General features: G+C 37.6%; 1 protein-coding gene across 2 annotated transcripts in view; it reads right to left on the bottom strand.

Moving 5' to 3' along the window:
• WHSC1L1 (Wolf-Hirschhorn syndrome candidate 1-like 1) overlaps positions 1 to 11,373 on the bottom strand; it is a 99,077-nt gene extending 87,704 nt beyond the window's left edge. For both annotated transcript variants that reach the window (XM_004682249.2, XM_004682251.1), the window contains exon 1: positions 10,857 to 11,373. The gene's annotated coding sequence lies outside the window, so the exon portion shown is untranslated. The remainder of the gene's footprint in view (positions 1 to 10,856) is intronic.
• Positions 11,374 to 14,354: the final 2,981 nt, after the last annotated feature.

Below are 14,354 nucleotides of genomic sequence, written 5' to 3' on the forward strand. Positions count from 1 at the left end.
GTCAGGAGAGGTCTGCCTCGCCATGTGGTCACCTCCGGGGCAGGCGGGGATCGAACTCGTGCGGAAGTGGCTTTAGTTTCTCAGTGCAGTGCTTTAACCCGCTGCGCCACCAGGGAGGGCCGCAACACTATTTTTTTAAAGTATAACTATACTACAATATACTTAACTCTAGTGTTGGCATTCCAAATAGTTTCTGAATTAAGAATGTGTAAGAAAAGGATGACAGTAAAGGACAGTGAAGGACAAATTATCTTGTTCTTAGAAGTAACTTAAATGAAATGAAACTGAATTAGTTACTGATTTTTCTTTAATCTCAATTTTACATAACTAGAAAACCTGTCACTATTTACAATCACACAATTTGCACTTGACTGTGATTCTACTGTCATACATTTTAGACTGCTTTGTAGTTCTTATTTTTTCCTGATTAAACCACATTACTATTGAATTGTCTTGTACCAATACAAAACGAACTTGTAAAGCACCCCATTTCCCTTATCTATTTGGTTTAACCTCAAATGTCTTCACTTTGTTCTTCACCACACCCAACAACAACAGACATGGTATTAACTCTTGAAGAAATTTTACATTAAATTATTTTTCCAAACCCTTACCTTAAAGATACTGGCTCATACTGAAAATTACTGTAATTTTAAACCATATTATTGTTCCATTCACCATGAAACCTAGTAAATAAACATGTTGATCCACATATTTTCCTACCTCTTTTCCCAACAAATTGTAGTAAAGTGATACTAAGATGTTTTAAAATTTTGCTAATTTAAAATTTTACTTTTACTTATCCATTCCCATAGCAAAGCAAAAGAATATATTACCAAAAAAGCTGGTTAAAGTATGAAGTAATTTATCATAATATCTAAAAACAGTTTGCTAAGTATATTTTTATAGAGCAGTGGTTTTGGTTTTGATTAATCGGGTTTCTTATTTTAGCATTTTAGATTCCAATGTATTCAATTTTGTTTTCAAAGTCAGTATTAAAAGTTAGAACATAAGAAACTTTAAAATAATAATTTAAATTTTGTATTGTCACCCATTTGCTAAATCAGGAGAGTAAACCTGGATGTAAGGCCTTATGCTGCTGTAATAACAAGAGTGAAAGTAAATTTGGACAGGAAAGTTAGCTTCATGTTCATACTTGCACCGGCATGAATTTCCTCACCAACTGACAAACACCCATCTAACCATGCAAAGGTTCTATTCAAACTTTAGTTAACATTCAACTTTTAACTTGTACAGCAGAGAGTTTAGGTGAACTGAGTTCATGTCTCGTCCACTAAACATGAAACTAAAGGCTAGCTCATTTTTTTATGTTATTTTTCTTATATGAAAGGTCATTTATTATTAGTCACTTGCCTGGTATAGTTCTAGGCATATTCTAGTACTTCTAATTTGGATCCACCTAACTCCAAAAACATAATTTTCACTTCCAGTTCAGTGATAAGAACATTAAGCGTCAATGGCAAGAGGTACAGTGGAAATAGGAACTCAGGTCTCCTTGACTCTTGCCCTACACTCCACTGCCCACTGAGTTTAAAAAAAAAAAAAAAAGGTGATCTGTTAAATGGCTTAAAACAAACAGAACAACAGAATAACTTTTAGGGTGAAGGTCAGTTTAAGTAAAGAAAACCTTTCTTAATAAAAAGAAAACCATACTTTCTGTAAGACAAGTTTGTTATAGGTACTTATAAAAGTATGTAGCATACTTTCTAACGAGGTAAGAAGTTTCTAAATAAAGGATGAATGAAAAGAAACAAACCCAAACCACTCTCAATAAAGATGTCTTGGCAATTTTTTTATTAATTTATTTTTGCATAGAAGAGCTGAGGTGTAGGCCAAAGGTGGGGAACAGAGTTAGTGAAATACATTGCTAAGGATATTTAGCAGTGGAGATGTCAGTTGTGCCCATTGTGGATTAGCCCCTGGCTAGGGCTAGAACTCAGGCACTAGTGGTCACAGTTCTCAGACTTAACCCCTAGGCCACCACAGAGGCCCTATCTTGGCATTTTTACCACTGAAAAAAATCTACCTCAACACCTTTTTAGGAAAACTTTAAAATCTCAGTCAAAAAGAACATGTAAACTATACATCAATTAACATCTTAAAAAATACCCTTAAGAAATGTTGATGACCCTGTAAGTTTTGATTTTTTTAAAGATTTATTTATGCTTACAGAACTGGGGTACAGGCTAGAGGTGTGATGGGTCAGAGGATTCACCAAAGGCAGAGTGGGGAGCAGAACTATGAAATGAGCAAAAAGCATATTAACTCTACTTCATACACAAAACCAAATTAACTAATTTAGACTTAAATAAATAGCAAATCATGTTTACATCTGTCTAGGAAAACTCAACCTGTACGTTCAAGGTATTTCTTAAGTCTCAGCACTCATTTTTACAATGAGTGTCATAAAGAAAAAATATCAACAAGCTGTTGTATTCTTGAATATTTGTATTATACTTTAAAATCCACAAATACAATTTTTAAAAACAAAACTTCCTGGGGAGATTAAATTGGTTCAAACCTTTCTGGAAATATTCTAAAACTGATTGTGGTGGTGGTGGTTTCATGATTCTATGAATATAAGAAAAACCACTGTATTGTACAATTAAATGGGTTAAAATATATAGTATGTGAAGTATTTCTCAATGAAATTCATTGGAAAAGAACCTCTCTGGAGAACAAATTGGAAATATGTGTCCATAGCTTTTGAAAAGTTTTTTTTTTAAGTAATTCTATTTTCAGAAGTTTACTATAATGGAATAATCACAGTCAGCCCCATGTGGGTATTGTTACTGTGTAAGGGTTATTAACAAATTATAATATTCAAAAAAGGCAAACTAAGACACCACCAGTAGAAGAATGATAAAAAGCTATGGCACGCCCATTCAGTGGTAACTGTATGTCAATTTTAAAAATCATACATTCAAAAAAAATCATTTTACAATCAAGGATACTATAAAATGTTAATTTACAATTTCATTTATAAAAAGAATACATGTCAGCATAAGAATAAGCACTGGAAAATGACAGATCAAAATGTTAACAGTAGTTACTTTCAGTAGATAAGATTTCAGGAGATTTTAATCTATTTTAAACTTAAACATAATAAATGGTATTTTTAAGCTACTTTGAAAGTAAAAATTTTCCAATAAAAATTCAAAACTTGGGCTCTCCCTGGTGATGCAACCGGTTAATGCCCCGCATTATGAAGCTCTCCAAAGCTACTGTATCACAAGTTAGATCCCCCCTCCTCCCACCCCCCACTACTGAGCTGACCCGACCCACATGGCACAGCAGACCTCTTTTGACAGGCCTGCTGCTCCCCTCAAGCAGTATACTTTGTCAATCTGCCTGTTCTGCTCCCCACTCTGTCTCTGGTGAAGCCTCTCACTCACCACACCTCTGGCCTATATCCCAGTTCTGTAAACATAAATAAATCTTTAAAAAAAAAATCAAAATTTATAGGGTCATCAACTTTTCTTAAGGGTATTATGTGTGTCTGTGTGCCCGTGTGTGTATGCAATGCCTCAATTAATATCTTAATCTAAATACTTCAACTAATTTTTATCATTCAGTAAGATAAATCCTAATGATTAAGGCTTATCAGTATAGCAGATAGCACCACAAAAAAAATATGAAATGGGGCTACCTGGTGACACAAGGGGTTAAGTCTCAGCACTATGACGCTATAGGCAGCCACTACAGTATATAATTCGATCTGTGGCCAAGGTGCTAATCCACAAGGCATGACAGACCTCTCCTGTCTTACCTGCTGCTTCCCTAACAGCGTGAATATTTCAATCTGCCTGTTCTGCTCCCTACTTTGTCTCTGGTGAATCCTCTCACCCACCCCACCTCCATCACCCCACACCTCTACCCTATACCAGTTCTTGTATGCATAAATAAAAATAAATCTTAAAAAAAAAACTATGAAATGAGCAAAAAGCATATTAACTCTACTTCATACACAAAACCAAATTAACTAATTTAGACTTAAATAGCAAATCATGTTTACATCTCTGTCTAGGAAAACTCAACCTGTATGTTCATTTCAAGGCTTAAAATAATTACTACCCTTATAGGAGAAAAATTAGAAAAGAAAAAAAACAGCCAAAATAAAAAATAACATCCTACTGCATCAATGGAAGAAATTTAAGGATACAGGAAAGCCAGCAAGAAGTTTTTCGCCACAATCAAATATTAAATACTATGTTCTAATGCACTTGGATGCTACAGAGATTTTTAAAAATGGGTAACAGGGGAGGGGTAAAAAAATTAAAAACTGGAGACAGCTTAAAGTGACATAATTATAAAAACTTTCATTTATATATGTAGATATGCTACAAAAATGTCTTTTTCAGAAAAGACATTTGTCAGGTAATCAGAGAGACATTCAATTTTTTTTCTGTTATCAAAACTTCTGGAAATAAACACTTATCCTTTCCAAACATGTAAGAAAAAAGGTCTAGTAAGCCAGCGAAAACACAAGTATGTTTCTCCAGATTCAAAAGAGGGATTTGGTTCTCCTACTCAAAATACAGAATAGGTAAGAATCAAAAGCACCAAGGGTAAAGAATCAAACAGATTGTCACTACCTATTACTTCTCAGTTTAATTTTTGAATGGTTATATTAATATGAAAGAGAATAGAATGACTTTTGTAAACTAAAAAATTTACCTTTTTGTACTTACAAAATAGATATACTTAACAGGTTATTAAAATAGGTAAATTTGACATTTTCCAAACAAAAGTCATCATTAGAGTTTTACATGTTAACTAAAAATCGTCAGGCCTCCCTGGTGCCCAGGGCTTAGTCTTAACAGTATGACTGCCAAAGCCTTGAGTTCCATACTCAGCCAGGGAGCTAACAACCCACAAGGTGCAGAAAACCTCTCCAGTTCTGGCGGATGCTCCCTTCAGCAGTGTATGTCAGTAGATTTGCCCGTGCTGCTGCCCACACTTTGCCTCTGGTGAATCTTCTTACCCCCCACCCCACCACCCCGGGCTTAAACCCCAGTTCTTCTACACAAAAATACAATCTTTAAAAAAAAAAAACCAAAAACCAAGTCACTGAATCCTACCAGAAAGGTACAACAGAAACAAAATTAATTAAAAAGTTTATATAAAATGGTATGATTCTTATTGAATTCAATATTGTTTCTTGTTTCACATTCATTTGTAAGGCACCAATATTTCAAATCACTAAATGAATATACTAAATGTTAGGAAACCTTACTTTTCCCAATTGTATAGATAACTCTTTTCATAACAAAATTAAAAATGGTGGTTCCACTTTACATATGCTAACTCTTCAAGGTTATTAATTTTTCAGGTTACTTTTCAGCATATTTTTGTCCCTAAAAGTCGAACTTCCACTATACCATCACCAGCTAAAACCAAGACTGTTTCTGCAGCTTTTCTTAAAGGGCTTGCTGTGTGTGTGGGTGATGACAAGATTTTTCACTGTCTAATTATTTGTTTATACTGTACACTTAGGTTTTATGCTCTTTTCTTTATATATCCTATTTTACAGCTTAAAAGCTTTTTAACTGTTTACTCTTTTTTTTTTTTTTAATGTATCTCTTAAGATTCCACAGTTAAGAGATTTCAGTAACACAAGACTCAACAGACATAATACTGTTCTGGCTATGGCCAAAACTCTACTGCAAGTCCCTATGCGAGAATTTGTAATCTTCTTAATCTTAAATTAGTTTGATAAACTAAATTTCATTTTACTACAAAATCCCAAGAAGCCACAAATTTTTTAAATTTAAAATACCTACTTGTATATTTCAGGATATATATAAATTATACCGAAATAAGAAAAAGTATATAATAGAAAAATTCTGTTAATTTTAATTATCTCTAACATAAAGATAATGCAGGACATGAAGTAAAAAAAAAAAAAAATCAAGGCATATCCATACATATTTGAAGAAAAAAATTTTAGTAATCAGACAAATCTGAAAAACTGTACTTTGGCTTAAGGAATTCATGAAATTTTGATTTTCCCATCTTTTAATTTGAGTTAAGCCATTCTGGTGCTTTCCAACTTCATATTTTAAAAAAGGTAGTTATTTCTATCGGGATTCTATTCAAACAGGTCTCAAAGTTTCTACAAATATAAGGTACTATTAAACAATGATATCATATATTTAAATGGCTAAAATGGAATCTATGATCAAAAATTTTCATTTTCTCCTTAGTATAGCCCTTATTCTGAATGAAGAGGTACCCTAGTAAGAAAAAAAGTTACCACACTGCAGATTAGTGAAGACACAGATCTAAATGTAAAAGTTTTAAGCAAAGAATCCTTCTTCAGAGCTTTTCAAATTCAAAATCTTATTAGAAAGCAGAGGTACTTTACAAGTAATAACACACATTCATCTAAGTATGTATCTAACAGTCATCTCTGTTCTCTACACAAAATTTAAAAATATGCTATTTACTTTCTTTTCAGGCCAACTGTATAGGCTCAACACAATACAGAAGTGTTTTTCAAAAAGTCCTTATTAAAAAAAAAGTCCTTATTAAGTATTTAACCAGGCTAACAAGAGCCGAAAACAAAACTTTGTGAGCTTTCAAGAAATATTAGGTAGTTGCAGAATAATCAACTCCTTAAAATTTATCAGTACTTATAAAAAAATTAGCTTACGAAATAAAGTGCACCATTCATTTAAACACACAAAAGCTGGATATGGCATTAACAAAGGCATAAATCATTTTAATTGCTCTTTCAAAAAATAAGACTTTTCTTAACTAAAACTAAAAATAGCATTGTACCAAGAAAACAGATTTTTATGGACAGATTACAAATTCTAAACCTAAATTTTTAATGTATTCTACTTTGAGTGTCTAAAACAAATCTTCTGTTTTAAAAGTGTCCAGTGAATAAAAAATGTGGTAACTTATTTTCTTCTTGATAGACAAAAATAATAAAACTGCCTGCTACGTTTTTTGTTTTAAACTTGTTTTTGTTTAGATATTCTTAGCTCATTTTTAAAAAACTTACCAGTGTCTCAATTTTCTTTCCAAATTATTTTCCAGGATGTTGGACCTCTTATTTTTTCATTCCACTATTTCATTGATTTTATTAAAATGGGAAAATTCTGTCCCCACCATTTCATTACACCAAAACGTGCACTTCAAGACAGATGGATTTAATTTACAATTGTAATAGTTTTTGCATACACTAAACATATAATGTGATGAATACAGGTATAGATATACGGAAAAACAGAAAATCTTTTGCCTCACTGTAACTTAATTCCATTGCACCCATCACACTAAATATGCTATGTTTGAGTACAACACTCACCTTAAGTTTTCACAGAATCTATTCATAATAAAAAGATGTGAGAGGTGTGTAAAGAGTCAGGTAACAGGTCACCAAAGACTTGGACTTATCTGCTCTAAGCCTCTGTTCTTTCTCTTGTGTTAGTAGTCGGAACGTACATCTTGCCTTTACACAGGCTGCTGGGAACTTAATTCAGAATTCTCTTATATTACCAATAATGGCAAAAACCTGTTAACAACCTAACATTAATTAGTATTCCAAACAATGGAACACTATATGAACCTTTAAAAAAAGTTGCAGAGTTTTATAAACTTACTTAAAAGCATATCCCAGATAGTCTATTAAATAAACAAACAAAAAAACCAAAATAGCCAGTATGACCCAATTTGTATGTATTGTAAGACAGACACATGCATATATATGTGTACAGAAATCTCCTAGAAAGACACACAAGAAACTTCAGAATGATTATCATTGGCAAACAGTGTTAACTTTCTTTTAAAACTTTAGTCTCTTGTAATCTGTTTTAAATTTAAATGGTGAACATTTACTTTGATGAACTTTTTTAAAAAATCTAAAAGTAAAGGTCTGCTCATATAGGCTGTATAATTGGAAAATATCTGGATTCAAATACTGATTTCTATTTACCATCTATGTGATAGTAGTCACTTAACCTCTATTTCTCTATTTGCAAAAAGGAATTACTGTCATTACCCTCCTACAACTGTTAACAAAATAAAAGGAAATCAAGCATATAACATGGAACACAGCAACTATAAGAAGATAACAGTGATCAGCAGTTATTACTATGATTATTACTATGTTTATTATTAGGCCAGAAACTTACTGTGTGATCTTTAAGAAATTTGGTAATTTATTCAAAGATGACCAATTTCAAAGGCAATCTATTTCCTTCACCCCAAAACTCATACAACTGATTGTATAAGAACATATTTAGTTATTTAAGTGTTTTTTTTTTAAGTTAACACAGCAGGTGAACTGAGGAACCTGGTTTTAGAGCAAAATTTAGGTTTTAATAAGTATCATGCAACTAGAATAGCCCAGCTCATTATACAGATACCTAACAAGGAGTCACAATAATCAAGACAGCTGAGTAGGGGACCATGTTCTTTATAAAATACTGAAGACATAGGAATACTTTTTTTTTTAAGTAATTCAACCTTTCAACATGATTTTTTAAAATAAACTTTGTAAATTTTCTAAAAATTTATGGCACTGATATTTGCAGTTTACTAAAGTACAAAGAGCATGTCAACCAAGTTGGAGCTATAAAGTTTCAATCTCCATGAAAAGAAGTTCCAGAAAAACATTGTGAATGGCCTTGTTAAAGTAGAACTTTGCCTCATAGAATTAAAAAGTTTCAGGCCAAATATCAAAAAAATTATCAAAAATCAAAATGCCACAAGTTGTAAATCTTAACTAAAAAGCATGCTCATAAAACACAGATCTCACTATTTAATTTTAAAAACAAAGAACACATCCTAAACTTTAGAACAACTTAAAGAGATTCTGCATTAAGGCAAATTAAATCAGTATGTAGAACAAATGGTTCCAGTTAACGATATCACAATTTTGACAGACCTCCCTCTATTAAAGAACAGTTTCCCTATCAATAGAATGGGCTAAGTTTGCAGTTACTCCAACTACAGTTAGAAAACCAAACAAAATCACACACATATAATCATGACCAGTGTTAAAATTAGATAACTCCACTTAATTTATGCAGTGTAAATGTCAGGGTTTAAACCTTTAGAAGGGTAACTATTTCAAATCGCATTAAGTATTTACATCTGACTACATTAAAGAGCAACTGTAGCTTTCCTGAGAATGACCTGAAGTTCCCACCCCCCAAAAAAATCAAAAACTGGCATCTTAGAAAGGCTGTACGAACTGAATGCCCACTTTATAGATCATCAAATTGTGCTGAATTAGCATATGAAAATTGTATTGAGCTAGCACATGAAAGCAGAGAGAAGGGATAGAAGAGAGTTTATTAAAAAAAAACAAACACAAAACCAAAACACACTTTTTAACACACCCATCATCTATAAGCAAGAGCAATCAGAAACAACCATTTTAAAATACACACATTTTTAATATTCCAACATTTAAAATATAGCAAGCAGATCTTCCTAGCATTTCTCACCCCCATAGTGCTTTGCCAGGAGCACAAGCCCAAGTAAAATAACCAATGCAATTTCCTTGTTTACTTAAAGAATTGCAGAAAACATGTTAACTGCTTCTAAGATTCTAATACAAACGAATTTTCGTTATTTAGAAGACTTTTCATGATTATGTGTAAAACACAAGAGTATTAATGATTCCTAAGGCTAGTAAAACCTAGTTTTAACTTTATAAAAAGGGTTAAATTTTACACTGCAGTTCATTAGCATGCCTTGTTTGCAACCAGAAGGGGGGGGCAGTAAAACACACAAGATGGAAAACATCACCACCTCCTTTGGTGGTTGTGAATAATTTTCAATGACCCCAAGATGTAAGGAAAGAGTTCACAAACAGAAAGAAAGGGGGTTAACAATCTGAACTGGCCCTCCAAAATCATACTGATGTCGGAGAAGAAATTTATTTACACTGCAGTGCCTGGCAGCAAACATGGCTGCCCCTGCCCCCTTTAAATCGGAATAGTCTTCACTCCCTCACCAAAAACATCAAATTATGGCCATGGCTCTCCCAGTCTTGCTACAATAACACAAACACATCTCCTCCTCCCACAAAACCCACACCTCTTTTCACAACAATCACAACCCCATGACCATTAGCTTCTCTCTTCTTTAGCCTTTAAAGAAAAGGTACAAAATACACACAAATGCAAAACAAAAGGCTTTCCCTTTCAAACACTTTAACAACCCCATTCCCTTCTTTTCCTGCCACTTTGTGATGCTTGATCAATAGTTCTTATCCTTCTCACTGAATGTTGATTTGTCTTCCCCTATCCCAATCACCTGCTTTTCAGTTTCCTGAGTCTATTTCCTATCCTATTGCATCTCGTCTCAATCATTTCTCATCCTTCTTCTAATCCACCTTTTCCTCCACTTCCATTGCCTCGTTTCTCCGTCAAATTCCATCCCCTTGCTCCAGAGTCTTCTAATTCCCACCCCCACCCCCCAAGCCTCCCCAATTTCTCAGTTCGCCCAAGTCTCTAATGTTCTCCAAACCTAACTCTTCTCCCCTTTCCCTGCCCCTCCCCCGATTCATTTATCCCCGCCCCCATCCCATCTCTACTCCCAATTCCCAGTTCAGCGCCACACCGTCTCTTACCCCAAACCTACCTGCCCTGCCCCACCTCTTAAACCCCTCTACACCCCCACCTTGCCATCTGCTCCTCCATCTAGTCTCTCTCCAAACCCTTTCAGGGTACCCTCTTCCTCCCCCTTCCAATGCTAGCTTCTCGCTCCCTAACCCGATCCCATCACTGGGTCGCCCCCTCCTCGTCGCTCCCTCCGGCGCCCTTCCTTCCAACACACACACACAGATACACATGCACACGCGTTCACTTTACCTTCAGTTTGTTCCATTCTAACCCCCCGGCCGTGTCAGTACGATAACAGGAGAGACACGGAGGCCCGGAGTGGGGCTAGGGTGCGGGCAGCCGCCGGGGCCGCGGGGGGAGGAGACGGAACCAAGCTAGGCCGCATGAAATCCCCGGGCTAGATTTCCCCCGCGCCGGACGCCTCTGCCATGGCGGCCAGCACCAAGGAGGGCCACGGCCGGGCCGGGCCGGGCGAGAAGCGGAGAGGAGAGGAGGAAGGCTGCCGAAGGTGCGCCGGGAAGGGCTGGTTGAGGGATGGGGGTCGCCGCGCAGCTGCTGCTGCTGCTGGAGAGCAGCCTGCGGCTGGCGGCCGGGCCGGGGCAACAGAAACCTCGGGGCTCGACTCGGCCTTCGCACGCCTTTTCTCAGCGACCAGTGGACAGTCCCCCTCGGCCTCCGCCTCCGTCCTGGCCACCGCCGCCGCCGCCGTCCGCTCCCGCCGCCGCCACCGCCGCCGCGCACAAAGCCCCCCCACCCTGACTCTCGGAGCGTCGCCGCCGCCGCCGCCAAATCCTCAGTCTCTCATTGGCTGCTGGCCGCGGCGCCTGCCGGGAAATGCAGTCCCGGGGTTGGGGCGAAGGGGCGAAAGGAGGAAGCAGCTAGTCAGCGGGGTGGAGAGCAGGGGAGGGAGCCAAACCAGAAACGCGAGCAGCCGGAGAGTCTAGATGAGAAATGAGACCGCAAGCGATAAAGTCGGGGACAGGAAGGAATGATGCGAAGAAAGAGGGGGGGCACTAGAAAACAGGTTAAAGGCTGGGCCTGTGAGATAAAATTGTGCTTGTGCGTGTTCTTTGATACTTATTTAATAGCAGCACATATTCAATACCATATGGCACACCTCAGAGTGCCACGGCTATACAATCCCTTGATGTTAGAAATAACCTACAGACGCGTGCCCGATTAAGATGACCAGGAAAAAGTAGAATAATGTATGTGCTTCCCAGTCTGTCCCGGTCCGGCAGCTGTCAGAACGACTGCCCTATTGCACATGTGTCTGCGTCTGGAAACCGCGGCAGCAATTTCAGATTTCAGCCCAGGGGGACAGTCTCCCTTTCAGTCCCGGATGTGAGTGCCAGAAGCCCCCCACCCCGCCCCACCCCACCCTAGATGGCAAGAAGCCAAGCATTCGAAGGCGGTGCTTCATCTCAGTCTCTGCGAGGAAGCACCAACATCCTCCGCAGGCAGCGGGCCCGCGCGCCTTCTTCCTGCTCGCAGTGAGGCCCGGAGGCTTGTGGGTAAAGAGGAGGACGTCAGCGCCGACTGCATCCCGGACGCCAGGGACCCTGGGGCTCGTAATCCGTCACGTGCCAGGGCCCTCCTCTGCTCGATGCCAGACCTTAGCTTCGAGGGATGTGAGGGCGTTTGTCTTAGACAGAGCTCGCGCAAGAGTGAGAGGAGGAAGAGAGTCAAAAATCTCGGTAACCTTCCTGCCCTCCCATCCGAGGAAATTCATATTGAACAATTGAAGGTCTGAGGTGTATATATAACACAGTATACTTGTCTTGCAGGTGTGCATTCTGGTAGTAACTCCTGGGACCTGGTGATAGTGACTTAGAAGGCTGCAGCATAGAGATATGACTATACAAAAGAAACACGGACATCCATCAGATGATGAAACCAACACTCTGCTCTCTGAGAATAATAAAATGGCATCACTACTAGCACATCGGTCTCACTATCTCTCCATAGACATTACAGGCCTGGATCTATTTGACACCATTTCAAGAAATTCGTGGTATCTTTATCTCTAAATACCTCTTAAACCAGAAACGAAAAGGTTCCTACCGATCAATTCTTTTAATGCTACTTATCACTATCACTTTTAAAGACATAATCCTGTTCTAGACCTCCCTGGTGGCACAATGGGTTAAAGCACAGCACTGTGAAGCTAGTGACAGCCGCTTCACAGTGGTGACCCACATGGCACAGCAGACCTCTCCTGTTGTGCCCGCTGTTCCCTTCAGCAGTGTACCTCATGGATCTGCCTATTCTGCTCCCTGCTCTGTCTCTAGTGAATTCTCTCACTGCCCCTGTACCTTTGGCCTGTACCCCAATTCTGTATGCATAAATAAATAATTTTTTTAAAAACCTGCTTTAAAAACTCTTAAGGATGACACTTAGAATTAAGTATTCCCATAATCATTAGTTACTTCTAAACTTATGCATGTATAGTACTTATACTTTGAGTACCAAAAGTTAAAGGAACCGATAAAAACACATAATCGTTCGTTATGTCTTTTTTTAGGACGCAGACCTCCAAAAGGGGGCCACCTGAGCCTGTTTGACTCACATAAAAAGAGGTTAACCTGGTCTTTTTCCTCCCTGTGGTCATTACTACTTTCATACTTCTTTCCCCATCTTGCTGTATGCTCATAACTTGTTGATAGATCATAACACCTGTATTTTTTTCCTTGAAAAAAAAAAAAAAAACTCTAATACCTTGTCCCCAGAGATTTGCTTTCACTGTTTCTACAGCTATGTTGAAAAATGTTTAAAGTTATATGAATTAGGGGGCCTCCCTGGTGGCACAAGAGGTTAAGTAGCAGCACCATGAAGCTATCCAGTCACTGGAGCACTGCAGCATAAGTTCGATCGCCTCCAGGGAGGTGACCCCAGTACAGCAGACCTCTCCTGTCTCAATAGCTGCGCCCCTCAGCAGCGTATTTCAGTCACTCTGCCTGTTTTGCTCCACACTATGTCTCTGGTGGATCCTCTCACCCTCTACCCCATGAACCCCTGGCCCATACCCCAGCTCTTGTATGCATAAAAAAATCTAAAAAATATATAGTTATATGAAATAGGTGCATAACCCCTTCCCACAAAACATTAGAAAAAACATTATTAATAACATGTAATCTACAACCATACTTAGGGAAATAACCAGTGAACAAAATAATTTACATTTTTAGCATCTAACATCTTCTGAGATTCAGCACATTTTCTCTCCCCATAGTAAATGAGCAATGAGCTCATTAAAACAGCACTGAAACAATTCCCAGGGCCAAAGTTATGGGGAAAAAAATTGTTTTTCTTCTGATAATATCCTCACACTCCTTACATGATAAATCACTTATCCCAAAGTAAAAAAGTTGACAGGCCTGATAACTGAAGGCAGATAGTACTTTGAAATAGATTTCAGTAAACTGTCTTAACTCTTCCCCTTTCAGAATAGGTTTGCTGACATATGATCATAGTAGAAAACCTAGTTCCTCTTTCAAATACTGAGCCTGGAGTCATTAATCTCACTTATGAATACTTAATGACATTCACTGTGCCTTGTTGTAAGCCAATACAATGCATCAATAAGAATATTTCACAATATAAAATGTCTCCCAGGGAACTGAGAGGAATATTTGTGCATCATTTATGCTCCTTTCCAGAAAAGTATGAACACATGGTTGTGCAGTGATTAATTTACAAAATGAGTGTGAAAACTATACATAGGTTTAAAGCTAAAAATTTTTTTTA

Source organism: Condylura cristata, unplaced genomic scaffold (assembly GCF_000260355.1).
Source record: "Condylura cristata isolate star-nosed mole 26May11 unplaced genomic scaffold, ConCri1.0 scaffold00014, whole genome shotgun sequence".
In the NCBI taxonomy this organism is placed as follows: domain Eukaryota; kingdom Metazoa; phylum Chordata; class Mammalia; order Eulipotyphla; family Talpidae; genus Condylura; species Condylura cristata.